This window comes from Macaca fascicularis, chromosome 20 (genome assembly GCF_037993035.2).
Source record: "Macaca fascicularis isolate 582-1 chromosome 20, T2T-MFA8v1.1".
In the NCBI taxonomy this organism is placed as follows: domain Eukaryota; kingdom Metazoa; phylum Chordata; class Mammalia; order Primates; family Cercopithecidae; genus Macaca; species Macaca fascicularis.
In genome coordinates, this window is record NC_088394.1 from 60799692 (window position 1) to 60820275 (window position 20584).

At 39.9% G+C, this 20584-nt stretch overlaps 1 long non-coding RNA gene across 4 annotated transcripts in view; it reads left to right on the forward strand.

Annotated features, from left to right (window-relative positions):
- Nucleotides 1-20584, forward strand: part of LOC123570529 (uncharacterized) — a 450649-nt gene that overhangs the window by 216971 nt on the left and 213094 nt on the right. For all 4 annotated transcript variants that reach the window (XR_010583772.2, XR_010583771.2, XR_010583773.2 and 1 more), the window contains one exon: nt 14160-14226. This is a non-coding gene — a long non-coding RNA (uncharacterized lncRNA). The remainder of the gene's footprint in view (nt 1-14159; nt 14227-20584) is intronic.

Sequence of the window (20584 nt, forward strand, 5' to 3'; positions counted from 1 at the left end):
TAATTACTAAATTGTGTTACATTTCCTTGTATTTTTTGTTTGTTTGTTTTTTCACTGATTCTGCCACTGACCTCTTTAAGCAATCCAAACTAGTATTGATTGAGGTCCTCTCAGGCCAATATGCAGTACTTTGTTCAATATACAGTGATTGAGAAAGTGCTTTGTAATGTGAGATCTTTTATTTACACTCAAAAATATGAATATTTTCCAGTGGGGGTGATGTGTACTAGGGGAAAAGCCTTAACTTCCTATGTATTCATTTATGGTTCATTGCATAAATGTCATTATGCTCTCCTGTGCCTTTAACAAGCAATTTCTTTGTAATACTGAGGCCAGTCTCTATCTTTTGCAACTCTGCTTTATTAACAACCCATTTTATAAACCATTCTGTAGCTTGCTGAAGTGCACGTAGTCATCTGTGTAGTACTTGCTATTTTTCAAGAATTGAAATTAATGCCTCTCATTCATTTTTCAAATCTCACTAGACACTCACAACTATTTATTGTGATATTTCTATTCCCTTCACATTGCAGATGAGAAAAACTAAGGCTCAGAGAAATCCAGTAACCTGTCAAATATCACAAACCCAATCAGTGACACTTGAGCCTCAAACTCGGATCTATCTGATTCCAGAATTTTACTTGTTTATTTGAATATAGTGTATATAAGCAGTCCTATTAGGTTTATAGAAGAAGCAGTTTTAGATTTTCTTAGAAAGAGAAAGATTGTTTTGTAGTTTGGAATGGTATAACTCAATTGCCCTCTGTTTCTGTTTTTCAAAAACCAAAGAAGGATGGCCTCACAATTTCACTTTAGGTGTTGAAATCAGATAAATAAAAACATATGTTGACACAAAAACATACATACTGGCTCTTGGCAGATAATATGGTTTGGCTGTGTCCCTACCCAAATCTCATCTTGAATTGAAGTTCCCCACATGTTGTGGGAGGCACCTGGTGGGAAGTAATTGAATCATGGGTGTGGGTTTTTCCTGTGCTGTTCTTGTGATAGTGAATAAGTCTCACCAGAACTGATGGTTTTTTGAAAGGGCAGTTCCCCTGCACTTCTGTCTTGGCTGCCACCATGTAAGATGTGCCTTTGCTTCTCCTTCACTTTCCACCATGATTTTGAGGCCTCCCCAGCCATGTGAAATTGTGAGTCCATTAAACCTTATTTTCTTTATGAATTACCCATTCTCAGGTATGTATTATTAGCAGCATAAGAACAGACTAATACAGTAGATTGGTACCAGGAGTAGGGGTACTGCTGTACAGATACCTAAAAATGTGGAAGCAACTTTGGAATTGGGTAACAGGCAGAGGTTTGAAGAGTTTGGAGGGCTCAGAAGAAGATAGGAAAATGTGGGAAGGTTTGGAACTTCCTAGAGACTTGTTGAACTGACTTTGACTAAAATGTTGACCGTGATATGGATAGTGAAGTCCAGGCTTAGGTGGTCTTATATGGGGATGAGGAACTTGTTGGGAACTGGAGTAAAGGTCATTCTTGCTATGCAAAGAGGCTGGTGACATTTTCCCCCTGACCTAGAAACCTGTGGAACTTTGAACCTGAGAGAAATGATTTAGGGTATCTGGTGGAAGAAATTTCTAAGTGGCAAAGCATTTAAGAGGCAGCAAAGCACAAGAGTTTGGAAAATTTGCAGCCTGATGATGCAATAGAAAAGAAAAACACATTCTCTGGGGAGAAATTCAAGTTGGCTGCAGAAATTTGCATAAGTAACGAGCATCCAAATATTAATTGCCAAGATGATGGGAATAATGTCTTTAGAGCATCTCAGAGACTTTCATGGCAACCCCTCCCATCACAGGCCCAGAGGCCTAGGAGAGAAAAATGGTTTTATAGGTCAGTCCTGGGCCCCCCTGCTGTGTGCCATCTCAAGACTTGGTGCCCTGTTTCCCAGCTGCTGTAGCCGTGGCTAAAAGGAGCCACAGTACAGCTCGGGTGGTGGCTTCAGAGGGTGCAAGTCCCAAGCCTTGGCAGTTTCCCCATAGTGTTGAGCCTGCAGACACACAGAAGTTAAGAATTGAGGTTTGGGAACCTCTGCCTAGATTTCAGAGGATGCATGGAAATGCTCGGATGTCTAGGCAGAAGTTTGCTGCAGGGGTGGGGTCCTCATGAAGCACCTCTGCTAGGGCAATGTGGAAGGGAAATGTGGGGTAGGAGCCCCCACACAGAGTCCCCACTGGGGCACTGCTTAGTGGAGTTGTGAGAAGAAGGCCACTATCCTCCAGACCCTAGAATAGTAGATCCACCAACAGCTTGCACTGTGTGCCTGAAAAAACTGCAGACACTCAACACCAGCCCATGAAGGCAGCAAGGAGGGGGCTATACCCTGCAAAACCACAGGAGTGGAGCTGCCCAAGGCCATGGGAACCCACTTCTTGTATCAGCATGACTTGGATATGAGACATGGAGTAAAAGGAGATCATTGTATCTAGGAAGTAACTAACTTGCTTTTGATTTTACAGGCTCATAGGTGGAAGAGACTTGCCTTGTCTCCGATGAGACTTTGGACTGTGGACTTTGTAGTTAATGCTGAAATGAGTTAAGACTTTGGTAGAGTATTGGGAAGGCATACTTGGTTTTGAAATGTGGGGACATGAGATTTGAGAGGGGCTAGGAATGGAATAATATGGTTTGGCTGTGTCCCCACCTAAATCTCATCTTGAATTGTAGCTCCCATAATCCCTGTGTCATGGGAGGGACCCAGTAGGAAGTAATTGAATCATGTGGTGTGTTTTTCCTGTGCTGTTGTTGTGATGGTGAATAAGTCTCATGAGAAATAATGGTTTTATAAAAGGGCAGTCCCCCTGCACTTCTCTCTTATGTGCCGCCATGTAAGATGTGCTTGCTCCTCTTTTGCTTTACTCCATGATTGTGAAGCCACCCCAGCCATGTGAAACTCTAAGTCCATTAAACCTCTTTTTTCTTTATAAATTATGCACTCTTGGGTATGTCTTAATTAACAGTATGACAATAGTCTAATACAGCAGCTTTCTTCATAATAGTTCTAAACTAGAAACTACCCAAATACCTACCAACGGGCGAATTGTTTAACAAATTCTGTTCCAGTACAATGAAATAGCATTCAGAAATAAAAAGGAAAGAACTCTTGATACATGTAACAGCATAGATGTATCAGAGAAACATGTTGAGCAAAAGAAGCAAGTGCAAAAGAGTGTACAATGAGTGATTCTTTGTATATGAAGTTCAAGAACAGGCAAAACTAACCTACAGGGATGAAAGTAAAACAGTTATTCCCTGGGCTAATGGTTGAGGTGGATTGCAAAGAAGCAAGCCCTAGGAAACTTTGGGAAACAATAAGAATATTCTATATTTTGCTTGTGGTAATTTCTTCCTTGGCTGTGTGTACTTGTAAAAACTCTCTCTAATGAACATTTAAAATGGGTACATGTTGGCTGGGTACAGTGGCTCACACCTGTAATTCCAGCACTTTGGGATGCTGAGGCAAGCAGATCACCTGAGGTCAGGAGTTCGACCAGCCTGGCCAACATGGAGAAACCTGGTCTCTACTAAAAATACAAAAATTAGCCAGACATGGTGGTGGATGCCTGTAATCGCAGCTACTCGGGAGGCTGAGGCAGGAGAATCACTTGAACCCAGGAAGTGGAGGTTGCAGTGAGCCAAGATTGCACTACTGCACTCCAGCCTGGGCGACAGAGAGAGACTCGTCTCAAAAATAAAATAAAATGGATACATTTTAATTTATGTAAAATATATTTTAATAGAATTGATTAAAAAGTCAAAAAAACGAATTTTGTATTAAAACTAGGAAAATTTAAACATTAAAAATAAAGATTGGCTGGTTTGAGGATGAAAGTGTTGATAATTGCAAGTAAATTAACAAAGGCAATAATGAAGAAATGAGAGATATTTGACCTTTAAAATACATGACTCAAGAGAAGAATTGGACTGACTTCAAATATCAGACACAAGGTTATATGTAACAGGGAAGGAGGAGCAAACATTTCACAGACCATAAGATAGCGACCTGGATTTCACATAAAGAAACTTTGTAATAACTATAGCTGTCCAGTGGAATGGGCTACCCTGTGTGGTGGTAAACCTCAACAGACTAGCTCAAAAGAAGTCAGATCAACCACTTTTGATAATGATGTTTAAGAGATCCTTCAAATGGACAAAAAGGCAGCGTAGCAATCCTTTAAATTAGAATTATTTCATCTATGAGCTAAAAAAACCTCACACTCCTTTTAAGGTGTCTAAAAGTCCAGTTCAATTCAAAAAGCATGCATGAGAGTTTTCATTGATCAGACAGCTGTCCAGAAGCCAACATATACAATGGTTCATTACACTAAAATGCATAGAAAATTGGCCTTAATTCTACGAAGGAATTTGGGCCTCCTTATAAACAAAATAGATTTATTTTTCCCCCCATCACCTCTGAGAACTGCTTCAATTCACCACATTTTATGGAGTTCATAATCAAGGCTAGAAAATGTGTTCCAGGTCATGGGGAATACACATATGCACACAGAATAACAATGTTGATCTAATTATGCAGGAGAATCCTACACATATTACACTACAGCCAGGTGTGGGCCCAAGGAATACCAAATTGCTCTGGATTTAGAGGAGCCAGCAGTTACCCAACTATAGATTGATCCACTCTACCCATTGGTGATCTCCACCAAGATATATCAGGAGCCCCTCAAAATTAACTGATAAAATCAAACTGAGTATCGCTCCATTCAGTCTTCTCTTCTGTTTCCTCGTCACAGAAAACAGCATCTAAGCCACTCTTCAAATTTGAACCTGGAATATACTCTTGTGCTTCCCTCCTACCCTATCCAATAAACCATTATTCTTGCTAATTGACCTTTTTTTTTTTTTAAAGCGTTTCTCAGACCCAGCCCTTTCTCCTATTTTCACTGCCACTCTTTCTCTCTCACCAGGCCCCCACAGTTTATGACCTGTCATAACGCAATAGCTACCTGTGCATTTTAGAAAACCACTTAAGGCCCTGTATAATCTGAACCTTGCCTACCCCAGTATCTGACCACATCTTGCAACTTCTCTTTATGCTCTCTTCTCCAGTAATAGTCAGTTGTGTAACATTCTGTGGGTTCTTGTTTAGCTTTAGTACTATTATCCTGCCACATCTATCCTGACCCTCATTCTGCTCCACTTTTAAAATATCTCCTTGGTGAAGGCTAGGCAGTGCCTAATATACCCCAGGACAGAACTCTGATGGAGGCAAAATGGATGATAGCGTTTGAGGTTTCCAAACTTATCCTTTGTTTGCTGACTCTAAGACATTTAGTTCTGCAGCATAGCTCCATATCTAACTTATTGGACCAGTAACAGATACTTTGTTCAGAAGTAACACCTGTGATTGAAAAAAGAAGGAAGCAAGATTGGGCAGGAGGCGTCCTTACACCAAGATAGGGACCTAACAACCCAAAGCCCAGGTGTGAAACAATTACTGATTGCATTCCTGCACTGGACAGAAATGCCTAGGCTCCTATGACCCCAGCCACTCAGTCATGGCCTGGTGGCCAATCCAAATGTAGTGTGGCTTTGACTCAAATGCACAGGTCATCTTTATAATGCAAGACTTTACATGTTGGGGCTGTCAGCTAGCCACACATCTCACAGCTGGGAGGAAATCCTTTCTTGAAGGGGATCAGAACAGTGCATTTTTGTCATTGCCACTGTATGTTCCTGGTACTGCATGGAGCAAATCTGCACCAATATCCAAGGATCTGGGGGCCTGTCTTCCTCAGGAGAAATTTAGAAGATGGAAGATAGGAGGATGAATTACTGTCTTTGTTGGTATAACTAGGCTCAAGGCTATAATTGGATTTCATTCTCACCTCTCCTTCCCTAATTATCTACTCTAAATCTCCCCTCTCTCTCAGCTACCTGATAATCTGAACATCATTCCTGAGGACACTGAGCTCCTGTTGACCATACTCTTCTTATGCAGCATCATTTCTCTCTACCCATTCACAGTTTCTGATAGGCAGGAGAGAACCAAGAGAAACCTAAGCAGGTTGTCCAAGTCCCACAGATAGCCCTCCCACCTCCACTGTGTATCAGCAGCCCACCTCTTCCTGCTGATCAGGGTGAGTTACCTCTAACAAGATGATTGCTTTTTCTTATTGCCTGATGGTCCCTGGATACAATTCGCCCAAAGTACCCTGGTGACAGTCATAATTTGTGAATGATGTGACATTTGCTGGGTATCGTGGGGAACTCTGATCTCGTAGAACCCTGAGTTTCTTGGATAGGAGGCACAGAATTCCCCAGTGAGTCACTGCAAATGATGATAAGTGGATCTACTATTGCTTCTATTCCTTATTCACAAACCCCTGGCGTGTTCATATAGAAAGCATAGCACCGTACAAATGGCTTTAGATATACCACATTCCAGATGACAATCTATCTTTGCAGAGTATTATTATTATTATTATTTAAAGTATCATTTTGAGTTGGCACTTTGACTAAACTTTCAACAGACCATTTCAAAGCTATAGGAGGCCAGCTGCTTCTGGAAAGTGTGATCGACATGGTCAGTATCCCCATCACATATGAACATCAACTAGCATGTTTCCAGCACTGAAAATGCAACAAGCAACTAAGGAGACAGTATGACTTGGCCAGTTAATGTTAAACAGCTATTGCTGATGTCCACCCCAACACTGGCAGGATGGACATATGAAGGAAATGGTTGTGATGGAAGAGACAGAGGTTAGTAACGGGTTCAACTGCATGGACTCCTGCTTGCCAAGGCTGATCTACTGCTGCCTCAGTTCCTAATTTGCCAGCAAGAGAGACCAATTCTGAGCACTTGGCAGAGTTCTAGTTCCTAAAGAGGCTAATTTGTCCCGGAAGAAAAGAACGGAAGGAAGGGAGGGAGGGAGGGAGGGAGGGAGGAACAAAGAAAGAGAGAGAGAGAAAGGAAGGAAGGAAGGAAGGAAGGAAGGAAGGAAGGAAGAAAGGAAGGAAAGAGGGAAGGAAGGCAGGCAGGCAGGCAGGAAGGAAGAAGAGAGAGAGAGAAAGAAAAGAAAGAAAGAAAAAGAGAAAGAAAGAAGAAAGAAAGAGAGAGAGAGAGAAAGAAGGAAAGAAATTAAGAAAGAAAGAAAAGTTGGCAGCATTGGGACGCTTCCTTCCTGGATGGTTTGTTTATTTATTTACACAGGCGAGACACATATTCTGGATATGAGTTTGGTGTTTCTACTCATAGGGTCTCAGCCATCACCATTATTCCAGGGCTTGTGGAGTACCTGATCCACAGTCATTGGCTCCCACAAAATACAGCATTTGACTGAGAGAGAGACACTTTACAGTGAGGGACACGCAAAAGTGGTGCCATGAACATGAGATCTACTGTTCACACTTTGTACCCACTTTCATATGCCTTTTCATTGCTTATAAATCCATATATTTTCTTACCTTGTGCCACATTTCCTTTCCGACAAGGCAGATGACTGATGTCATCACCTTCTGCTCCATGAAGATCTGCCCTTCCCCTCTTTCAAAGTCACCTCTGACTGAGGCTATAATGCAGCTGCCATTTATTTTTAGTCACCAAGCCAAACTTTTCTTAAGTGAAGATGACAATGGGAGTGAGGTGAGGGAGGGGCACTGGTGCAATAGTGGTGAGTGACATGGGAGCCTGGGTTACTGATGCCCTCTGTTCATGCTTACGATTGGACCTTAACCTACCATTTCTACATTTCCATCTCATGATGGATTTTTTTCCAAACCAAGCCAATTTTTTTACTAGAAACTACCTCTTAATGGGCAGTTCTGGGTCCATGATCACTTGGTGTTGCATGGTCAAACATTATGTTCCTACCATGGCTCTGTAGCATTTCAGAAGCTGTTTTTCAAAATGGGTTTAATTTAATTTTCTGCAATAGATGACATGGCTATTCTCCATAACTCCAGTGGTCTACATTGGATTCTCCCATTGGAGCTTGCCATCTGATTCACACCACATCTTTTTCCACCATTTACATGTCCAGTATTGTAGAGTCTATCAAACTCCATGGCTTGCTATGATCATGATTAGTCTGACTTGCTACAGCCCTTTCCTGATCCTAACCCTATTCAAAGACTTCTATTTCATCAAGAATATAGATCATACTTGTATTTTACTAGTTGTGGAAATTATTCCCTCCACAATTAGAACAGGATGTTAGATACTATGATAGCTTCTCTGATGTAGGTGATGTAATATCTGATGTAGGGGATGCAACTTGTCTTTTATGCAGGAGGAGTTGTCCTGCATATCCCTGACTACTGGATGATAAAAACCTAATTGGAAGATGATCAGATCAGATGCAGATCTGACAATGTCTCTACAGGTCCAATGAGGATCTCTGGAGCAAAGATTAGCTGATACAAAAGTCCTGTGTTGGGCAGAAACGATTAAGCCCTTCTGTTGCCACCTTGCACAGTGGCTGCAGCTGGTTCCTGAATATTAGTAGAGTTTATCTCCACCATCCAGCCACCTCTTGCTCATCTTGTTCAATTAGAATAATGTTATCTGTTGACTAAATCAACACAATTTTGGGGGGATATCCAGAAGATTCAGATCTCCTTAGACTAGTGTAATAGTCCATAGGTCATTCAACTTACCAAGTAGAAAAATTATAAATATACATTGTATCCATTCCATAGGAATGAATATGAGTGAGAACTGTTTCCTATCCTCTTTCCCAATTAGTATAAGAAAGAAGGTATTTACCAAATAATGTCTGCATACCATAAAGCCTTATTGATCTTCTCTAGAAGGTACATCATTCAGCATAGCAATTGCAATTGGGACTACTACTTGATTGAGTTGTCCACAAATATTCTATAGAATTCACCTAGTTTCTGCAAGGGTAAGATTGAGTTGTGTACAGATGTTATCCAGAATTCATCCAGGAGCCAGAATGTCCAATCAATTGAGATATTTAAGAGTGACAATAATCTCCATGATTGACCATATACACTCCTCAATAAAGACATTGTCTTGATTTTACTCGATTTTAAAGTCTTCCACTTGGCCTTCTCCAGCATGATAGCTCTTATCTCACAGCCCAAAGCCATAATGTATGGTTGCTGAACCTTCCAAGAATGTCAATCCCATCATACATTAGAGGACTGGAATAAAAGACCATAGGCTGGTTCAAAAATCAATGGACCCACTGTTCACTGCAAGTCCAGTTTTTTACGAGACTTAATCTATTACTTGATTCTCAAATGACTTCACTCTTAAAAAGAGAAGCTATGATGATTCCTTGGGTTTCTTAGTATCAATGTCAAGTTGGAGTTTTTGTACATTTGTCATTGAAATGCCTGAGTCCCCTTTACCAAGTCTACGGTCACTTATATAAACACTCATAGATTTCTTTCAGGGTAATTACTGTAATGTATGCATGTCATTTTCCTACAGCAGCCTTCCCTCTGGGAACCTGGGCATTTCTTCAGTCAGTGGGTTTCAGGTCTACAAACTTGCCCTGAAATTTAAACAAAAGATTATGATGTTTTATCAGAGAAACCACCTTCAGCCCCCTTCTCTTGCTATTGCTATATACTTAACATATACAGATATTAATAAAATGAAGACAGAGAAAGAAGGAGAGAGAAGTATTTTTGCTGCTTTGCTGTCTACCCCTCTGTTTTGCTTCTAGAGATGTTGTGTTCCATTTGCCATTACCATAATTCTGTACTTCACCCTGGCTGCCACTCTGTCCTTGTTGAAGTTTATGATAATTGCAGTCTACTGGATTTGGTAGTTAAGAGCCATCTAACTTGACATCTATTGTTGTATCTCTCTCATCTCCATGGCTACCAATAAGCCAAACTGGATGACAATCTCCCTGCTACCAGCTCTTGCCTGAGGAGAGAGCCACCATTGAACTTAATGATGCTGGTGTTCACTTACCAGTCTGTTCTTGTGTGTTCCTATGAAATAAAATCCTCAGATAAGTCTTCTGTCATCATCTAAATATAACTGTTCATGCATGCCCTCTTCCTTGAGCCTTTTCATCCCTTTTCCTACCATCTGTTACAGAAACTCAAGTGTTTCAATGTTGCTCAGTACGCATATCACTTTTTCAAGGTTATAGAAGCCATGTCTGCTGCAAGTTTGATACATCCTCTGGGATGCTTACCAAGATTTGGAATCCTGAGAGAATGGCTTCTAATCAATAAACTCTCTTTTATTAAATCCTATGCTCCTGCCCCTTGAATTTGATCTAATACCCTTAGAATCTAGTCTCATGGGTACTCCTGTGGCCACTGTCAGTTCATGCTGTTTATGTCTTTGAGCTCCTTTGGGTTATGGTCTCTTTCCTCCCTTAGGAATCCCAGCACCTCAGTGGTTGGGGTTGTGGTTGCTGTTTAACCGTGAGTAGTAACCCTGATGGCCAGTGGAGGTGGTAAGGGCATTTCTTGACAGAAGCAGGCACCTGTTGGCTTGAGGAGGAAATGCCTCTCTGCGTTATCTCCCTGCACAGGTGAAGTGGTAGCTCTTAGTGGATGATGGTGCAGAGAAGGCAGTTCTGCAAACTCATAAGATTCAGAGAAGTTTGAAATGTTAATTCCTTGGGACATGGCTCCTACTCAGATCTCTCCATCTCATGTGTCAGGGTCGCATGTTTTCCCAACTAGAGCCTCCAATTTTGTCATAACTGGCCTGCTTTGGTTGAACATTCAGCCCTCTTTGATGTTAAGCTATGCTAACTATTCAATGCAGTACATACTGTTCTGTTTTTATTGCTCTGTCATCGTGTGAGAGGAGGGCCTCTTTAAAAGCTACCGAAGAGACTATCTCACTCTCACACTTAGTTTTCAAATGTTTTTATGTTGTTGTTGTTTGGTTTGGTTTGGTTTTACTTGTCATCATCTTATTATCCATGTATATGGGAGCAATGCAACTTAGTAACAACTATACAAATTCATTAATTATCTTCATGGTTGTTATCACCCCCAAAGTCTGAATCATCACACTGGATAGTTTACTTCCTCCACTGCCACATTCTCCTAAATCATCACCAGTAAGATTTAAAAAATGTGATTGTCACCTTGCGCCAGGGGCTATTTGTGCTCCGCCTGCTACCCAAGAAGCTATCCTCACTGCCAGACAGGTGCAGTGGCCCCGTACAAAACCTCATCTTCCTCCTACTTTTATCAACTGTCGCAGATCAGATTCCGCAGGAAGCAGACAGTGGACAAAGCTAAGAAGGAAAGCCTTATTGGGGACTAACATCTATAAAAGAAAATGTGGTAAGGAAGGTTTGTTCTGGCAAAGTGATCAGATCAGACGCAGAACTTACAAACTCTCTACCAGCTCAATGGAGATCTCTGTGGCAAGGAATGGCTGGTATGAAAGTCCTGTGTGGGGCAGAAACAAGCCCTTATATCATCACCTTGCACAGTCATTTTTAGGGGACTACCTCAAGAATGGCATGTCATAGGCTACCACTACCTCACTCAGTCATTGACCAAGGACCACCTTGAGAAAAGCATGGTTTTGGCTTAAAAGTGGAGAGGTTGATCCTAAAGGGGCTAGCAGAGGGACCCTCTCAAGAATGCCCACTCCACACAGCTGGGTACACAGTCCTTTCTTGAAAATCCATCTGAGAGGTGTCTGAAACTCCCACCTGATTGGATAAGTCACCCTCCTCCTTTGGAGTAGAACTAAACATGTTGGCAGGGGACTGAATTTTCTTTGTCCTTGCTGCTGCTTTTGCTAAGAATCACCTCCCCATTGCATAGAATGAGATCCTTGTTCTGTCTTAGTCTTCAACACCTTCTTAGTGTGTCTTCTTTTAGGTTACAGGGGGAACAGAATTGTTTCTTTCTTGTCTGAGTTATCAGGATACCATGTTCAAGCCTCAAACCACAATATGGAAATTACTGATGTCTGACTCACCCGAAAGGTGAGGGCCTCATCCCAGGGAGATCAGCTTATTCTTTTCATATCCTGAGCACACTTCTTAAGTAAATCCAATTGTGGGAAATGTAAAAGTCTCGAAAGAAAATAAAAGTGAAGAATTTTGAAGCAAAAGCACAGTTAAAGTGTCTTTAATTCCAAAATCATACATTTAAGTCAATTTTCACCCAAAATTGCAATGTAACACATGGGTTAAACTAGTTTTAAAGGATGGTTGTGTGTGGTTCTGCTATTCTTGATAGAGAACCATGGATAAGTCACTTATCTTCTTAATAAAATTGTCTTCTCATCTGTAAAAATAGGTAGATGGACTCAATTACATAAAAAACCAAATACCCTGTGTTCTCACTCATAAATGGGAGTTGAACAGGGAGAACACATGGACACAGGGAGGGAAACATCACACACCAGGGCCTGACGGGATCGGGGGGCTAGGGAAGGGATAGCATTAGGACAAATACCTAATGTAGATGATGGGTTGATGGGTGCAGCAAATCACCATGGCACATGTATACCTATGTAACTAACCTGTACATTCTGCACATGTACCCCAGAACTTAAAGTAAAATTAAAAAACAAGTTCTTATTCTCCTCCAAAACCTAAAACTCCATTTCTCAATGATGTTCAATAACTTCTTTATGAAAGTTTCAAAAATTTGCGAGGTCTCTAAAATAGTGTGATTTTAATAAGTTTTCATGCACCTGGTGTAGATCCACATATTTTATTTTATTGTATTGTATGTATTTATTTAGAGACAGAGTTTTGTTCTTGTTGCCCAGGCTGGAGTGCAATGGTGCGATCTCAGCTCACTCACTGCAACCTCCGTCTTCTAGGTTCAAGTGATTCTTCTGGCTCAGCCTCCCAAGTAGCTGGGATTAGAGACACCTGCCACCACATCCCTGGCTAATGTTTTTGTTTGTTTGTTTGCTTGCTTGCTTGTTTTTGTATTTCTGTAGAGACAGGGTTTCACCATGTTGGTCAGGTTGGTGTTAAACTCCTGATCTCAGGTGATCTACCCACCTACGCCTCCCAAAGTGCTGGGATTACAGGTGTGAGCCATTGCACCCGGCTCCCATATTTTATTTCTTTATAGCTACATGTTGTAGTGATTTTTGTCTTACTTTGAATCTCTGCACATTTGAAACAACCTCAATGTGAAATTTTAGCTGTTTCAAGATATCTTGCAATTAGGATTCAAAGCAAAGTAATTTTCCTGCCAAGATTTCTCCCTTTGTTATCTCCTCGTTCCATCAGAAGCCATTCAGTCTGTTAGAGAACTGGAGGAGTACTTATAGCTGCCCCCTTGCATGGAGTGTTAAATCATTGGCCATCTTTTCCAATGTATTTGCACACAAAGGCCTAGTATAAAGGTTAAGAATCTATCTTGATATTATCACTTGGGTAATCAAAGAAGTAATTACAAAAATGCTCTTGGAAGAGAAGCAGCATGATTCAGTCTTGGAAAAGCAATTTATTTGCTGTTCTTTTTTTAAAAAAGCAGATTTGGCAAGGGTCCATGATTAATTTAACATTTAGTCAACATAGCAATGAAGGGAAAAGTCTTTTTCTGATAGACAGGTTATTACAATCAAGTCGAGAAATGATTGCATATTTAAACGTGTGATTATATCATAGTTCATATGCTGAATATATGAATTACTAATTAGGACAACTGCAATGCTTAGGACATAACACATACACCCGAGTGATATCTTTTTGTTTCACATCTTTCTGATGAATTACTTCCCACTAAATCATTAAATCATAAGTTGAAAGAATACCGAATTAGAAAGAAGCAGTGAGAACATCTACACCAGCAATTTTCAGTGTGTTCCATGGAACCCTAGGGCTCCAACAAAATGACTCAAGGATCCACAAAAAGGAAAAGGAAGACCAAGAAAGAAGAGCTACAAGTCCTCTGACCTACTTCAACCTGAGCAAAACCTTTTACAGAATTTGAAATCTAGTGGAGCTACTAAAGAAGCTCAATTTTTCTCCAAAAAAAATTTTTTTTTTTTGAGACAGGGTCTTACTTTGACACTCCATCTGGAGTGCAGTGGCATGATTACAATTCAATGCAGCCTTCAACTCCTGGGCTTAAGAGATCCTCCCATCTCTCCAGTAGCTGAGACTACAGACATGCGCCACTATGCCCAGCTAATTTTTTAATTTTTTGTAAACACAGTATGTCTCTATTTTTCCCAGGCTGGTCTTGAACTCCTAGACTCCAGTGATCCTCTCACCTCTGCCTTTTAAAGTTCTGGGATTGCAGGTATGAGCTTGTAATTTAATTTTTGAAATACATATTAATGCAAAGCCAACTCTCTACATGATCCTCTTGTCCTTGCCTGTGTTACTCACATGATATGGCTCTTTCTACTTTTGAGGCTGTCAATTCTATTTTTTTTTGACAGGTCTCAAATAGGTCTTTTCTGATTTGGACACAAATATGTATCTCTACAGTGTGCATTCTGTACTTGCATGTAATGTTTGGAGTCATTTGGAGTCATTACAAGTATTTCCTTATGCGTGTTATCGATTGGTTTTCCATGGAACCCTGACTCAGAGATGGAGTTTAGGGTGCAGAGTGTTTGTTAAGGAATGCTCTTAGAATCAATGCCTGTTGGAGAGTGGGAAAAGGTTAGGAAGAGGAGGAAGTCAAGAAGTACTGCTTGTACAAAACTAACCCCACAAGGGGCTCTGCAGTTAAAATCAAACAGTTTACTTGATTGAGTAAACTTAGAATCCAACTCTACACATCCTGTAAAAATTTTGCTATTATTCTTTGTGTGTAGTTCCTTTTTGCATGTAGTTCCTTTAGGGAATGGACTTTTGACTCTCTTATCAGTTTCAGCACATCTCAAGCTCTTATAGGTCTAGTGTCCAGGATGAGAGTGAAGTGACAACCAGAGGAAACTTGTTATCTTTCAGAGGAGAAATGTCGGAATTGCTTTCCAGCAAGAGGAACTTCCTAGCTTTTCAACTGTGCAGTGTGGGCCACTGCTGTAGGCTCAGTAGATTCAGGAAAATATATAAAATCAAGATTTTCAGGTTCATCAACTTAGCTGTTCCCATTCCATGTTTTTCCTGTCATACAGAATCTGCTCTTACAAGTTTAACATCTAATCTTCCTCTATCCAACCTAGACTCTGATCTTGGCATAGCAGATCTGCTTTAGTTTTAAGTTAATCTGACTAGTAAATCCTGGTCCTGTGGCTTAGCGTTCTCTGCTGTCTTGCACAGGAGAGGAGAACTTATTTGTCTGCTGCCAAAGATGCCCTCTGGCTTCCCTACAGACTTTCAGTCGTTCATTAATCACTCTCAGCCCTTTACTGTATTTATTTAGAGAGTGGCAGGATCCTAAAATAGCCACATCTTCTATTGTTTTTGTAGTTACTATATCCTCCATTTTAATCAGTGATTCAGTACACTGCAGGAGCTACTGTATTTCTGTCCAATACATCCCAATTCACAGTGAGTAAAAGTTTAACAGTTGGACCACTATATTTTGCCAGGGGCTGTCTGTTCTCCACCTACAACCCTTTCATGTTCACTACCAGCTAGCCAGTAAATGGCCCAGGCCAAAAGTGCTGCCTGAAGAACTACTGTCCCAGATCACTCCTAGTGTCAACTCCAGAGGTTTGTTTCTTTTGGAAGCAGACTTTTGTTAGGGAGTCTTGGGATTAACACCTGTGGCAGGACAAGAAAGGAAGCAGGGTTGGGCTGAGGGAAAATTCAAACTGAAATGCGGACCCAGTGACAGCCTTGATAGATTGGATGGGGATCTCTGTAGTTAAAATGGCACATCAAAGTTGTCTCACATAAGAATGAGATAGCCTAACTGTTATATTCTCAACTATCGCTGGATTTGAGCCACTTAAGGAACAGTGGAACTATGGGCAAAGTGGTTCTCTGCAGACATTATGCTGGTTGCTTTACCTCATTTATTCTCATATTAAATGTAAACATTTCCCTTTCACTTATTTTTTTTCATTCATCTACAATTATTCAAAAATTTAAAATTTGTGAAACTATCTTAGGTGTCGAGAGCCTGTGGAAAAGGATGCATTTTAGCTTGTAGTTTCTGAGATGAGTTGACAATTCAGCTATGTCTTCAAGGACAAGAAGCCTACACAGCATCACCACTATCACCACGCAAATATTGATATCTCAAGCTTAACATATTTAGATTCAGTCCTTTCCTCTTCCTCATCTCAGTAATAGCAACTCCACCTACTAATTGTTCAGGTCAAAATCTTTGGAATGGCTCTTGTTTCATGCCCCATCCTTGTTTTATCTTTATTTTATGTCCCACATCTAATCCTTGTTTTATGCCCTACATCTAATCCTTCATGAAGTCATGTTGGCACCATCTTCAAAATGTAGCAAAAATATAATCATCTCTCACCATATCTAATACCAGAGCCCTGGTCTGAGCCACCATTATATCTCACCTGGATTACTACAGGCCTCTTTGATTCTATCCTTGATTATTTATAACAGTAATAACTTTATAATCAAAACCCTCATTGGCTTCTTATTTCACTATGGCACAAATTAAAACCTTTCCCAGTGATCTATCTTTTCACATCCTTGCTCTGCTTCTAGCACATAGATTCGTATATTCCATGTATGGAGCAATCATGAGAAATGAAACTACTGCTGAGGGAGCAGAGAAGGAAAAGCACTATATGATACGGCAACATGACTGGACATTTTCTCTTTAAGAATCACAGAAAAACTTTGAAGAAGGCTTTCAACAATGAAAGGAAAATGACTAGATAAGTCATGGAAAAGATTTGTTTGAAAAGATAAGCTGATAGCTCATATCAAGGCTGGACTAAGGAGGGGAACATAGGAAATACAAAAGAGAGTTAGAGGTATTGCAATAACATGGATGAAAGAAGATGAGAGCTTGAAAAAGGGCATCAACAACAGAGATAGGAGAGACGATGAGAATGTAGAGTGGTCAGAGCTTAAATGATACTTTGAGAGTATATAATTGTTTATAATTTATATATAATTGTTTATATAATTCATATATATATTATGATTATATAAGTATATAGAGAGTATATAATTCAATTCCTTTGAGGAATTGAATAATTTGAAAAGAAGATAAGTAAAAGAGATTTCCAAGATCCTGGATCACACAAGTGGGATAATGTGAGTGCCATTATTAAGATGAGCAGCAAAAGAAAAGACACAAAATAGAGAACAACATGCTTTCTGTTTGAGATATGTTAAGTTGAATGTACCAACTTATCCCATAAGTGAGATATTGTAGAAAGAAGTCAACCAGACGGTAGAAATTATATAACTGAAATTCAGAAAATAGATCAAAGATGGGCATGTCAATATTGGGAGTGTTAAAAAAAGAAACTTTAGATAAATTTAGCAGCGATTACTTTAGCAAACAGATTTATGAATTCGGCAGCACTCAGAGCAAAGAGGTGCAGAGAGCTCCATCCAGTAGTGTGAGCCTCAAGCTTTTATGGGTCAAACACAGAAGCAAAGTAGAGAAACACTTGATTGGCTACAACTAGGTGGGCATGATGTGATGAGTTGGTCCCTGTGATTGGTTGAAACCCAGGTGCATGTGATTGGAGGAAACTCTGCTCTTTGTTACATTCCTAAGTTAAACTTCAGTTTGTTTGCATACTTAGAATATGGTTTGTTATGTAAGAACTCAAAGTTCATAGACAGCCATAGGCTAATACCCTCCTGCTTATTTAACAGGATTCAGCATGACAATTTAATTCAAAATGGAAATTTAAATCACGAAGATAGTCTTCGGAATATCAATATTTAGATATAGCAGAACTAGAGAATCACACACTCAAAATTGACAAGAAGAAGGTATAGAAGTTTAAAGTGCAAATTCATCACCTTCTGATCTCCAAGTTATTGCCAGTGGAGAAAAGACACAGGCAGCTACATGGGGATCAATGGATTCCATTATTCATGTGCCAATGATGCTTAAAACACACTACTCAGCAAGTTCAGTCTACCTAAAGTACTATCCCTGAATATTTCCTACAAACAATGATTCTGGGCTACCACACCAATGAGCTTCTGGCTATATTTGGTCAATGAGTTACCCTGGTGGAAGACGGAGGGCATAGGAACAAAGAAAGAAGCCAAATTTTTCTTCGTCTTTTTCTATGGCTTGTAGTCATGTTATTATATTGGCTGAGTCTCCATCAAGGTTCCAGGTTCTAACTGGATGCTCTCTTTCTCTTTGGAATGGGGCAGCCTTCTTTCTGATTCTGCCTCCTGCTAAACAGACCTAGCCCATGGGTTCTGTTAACACCACCTCCTTCCTCCCTTTGTCCCTCCATTCCCAGAGGATTAGCAACTTCTCAACATTATTAAAGTCTCTTTTGTGTTGTTTTTTGTTTGTTTGTTTGTTTGTTTTTCACCATGCTTTAGTTGGCTTCTCAGCCCTTGCATCACCAATTAATTACCTGTACTAAATTTGAATTACCTAGAATGGTCCCTGTTTTCTTGAATTGATGTGATGATGTTCACCCATATATTTTTAAAACCTATTTAGAAATTAAAGCCAAAATATTAAAAACCTCCTACTAGCTATGTAGGAGTCTCAGACAATAACCACCTCCCTACCAAAAAAAAATGAAAAGAGTCAATTTTTCTCTATTTTAAACAGGCTTGATCTGCCGTACTTATGTAGTAGAAAAGTGAGAAACTGAAGGAAAGGAGCAGAGAGAATAGGTCTATTTCCTACCCAAAGACAAGGAGCACAATTTGAGTCGACGAGACTCAATTCTGGGGGCAGAAAAAGAAGGATCCATGAACTTCCTTTCAGGACTAAGAACTTACCTTCTGGCCAATAAAATCAGGGATCTTTACTCTCTCATCAATAAGACAAGTCATCCCCAATGTGAGTAGATTAGTTCTTTGTGCTTTCCTTATGAATATCTAAGACACAAGATAAGGGGGACATTTGCATGATCCTTCTCTCCACACTATCTTCAAAGAAATAAAGTGACTAGCACATTTTCTCTATTGAAAGTTATGGCCTGGAAAATTAATCCCTTACTGCAAGTAACTAGGGAACCAGGAAAAACTGGTGTGGCTGAGTCCAAAGAGAAAGTGAATTTTAACAAGAGGGCAAGATCAATAAAATTAAATATCCCAGAAACCTCAAGTTAAAATAGCAATTGCAGATTAGTTATTGGATTCTTCAACTAGAAAGTCTTTGATGAGTTTTAATGAGAAACTTCAGAGGTATAATGGTGGTATTAACCAAATGCCAATAACTTGGGAACTGAATTGCAAGGAAGTGATTCCAGTGTGGCTACATAGTTCTTTCAAGCAGTTTAGCAGGGAAGGATAGACAAACATGAACAAAAGAATGAAAAGAAGAATAGACAGGACTTTTTTTGTCAATAAGAAATACTTGTGTATATTTACATGCTGACTGGAAAGAGCCATTGAAGAAGAAATGTTGAAGTAGAGGGAAAAGATCTATTAATGAAGCAGGAACACTCAGGGGCCAAGAGATAAAACAATGCAAGATTTTGTGGATAGATGAATTATAGAAGGAAGAAATTTTATTCTCCCGAGACAAGAAAGTGAGAAGAGATTGGTAGAGACAGAAACCAATTTGGTTAATTCCTTTAAACATCAAAAATCATTTTCCTTCTTAAATTAATTTATGGCATACATATTACTGTGGTCAAAGAGCTTGATAACTTATACATAATCTGTTATCTCACTGATTTAAATTTTTAAATTTTTAATTTTTAATTTTATGTATGTATGTATTTATTTATTTATTTGATGGAGTTTCGCTCTTGTTGCCCAGGCTGGAGTGCAGTGGTGCGATTTTGGCTCACTGCAACCTCTGCCTCCTGGGTTCAAGTGACTCTCCTGCCTCAGCCTCCCGAGTAGCTGGGATTACAGGCTCCTGCCACCAAGCCCAGCTAATTTTTGTATTTTTAGTAGAGACAGGGTTACACCATGTTGAGACCACCAGACTGGTCTCAAACTCCTGACCTCAGGCGATCCACCTGCCTTGACCTCCAAAAGTGCTGGGATTACAGGCGCGAGCCACCGAGTCTGGCTATCTCACTGATTTAATATAATTCCAGCCAAAGAAGGAATCTTCCCATTACTGCCTGGTGGATGAAGTCACTTCCCGTTACTACTTCTCTCATCTTGCCTGTCTCCATCCTTTCTATCTGGCCAACGTAGGGCAGAGAAATTTGTTTTGCTAGCATTTGTATTAAACCAGTAGATTCAATGATGTACATATTAAGGAATTAAATGAAAATAGTTCTATGTTAAACAACATAAAATGCTTTTCTTTACTGCAAAATATATTGAAGGTCTTCTTATTGTCTCAAGAGAAGTAAACAAAATGCAGTGTTCCCTACCATCACTAGACTGTAGAGGTTTTTACTAGTGGTAATCATAATTGATAAATGTTCTTGGCAGCATCCTTTGATGCTGCAGTTGCTGCCTCTGTAGAAAGTCATGCAAGGTGTCACACTTTCTGGGGCTTTTTTAGTGAAGACAGTCCCAGTGATGTTGTATTCCCCCAGACTCCAAACGTATTTCTCAAAAATGTCATAAAATTTTTTGTGTTGAAATGAATTGTAACA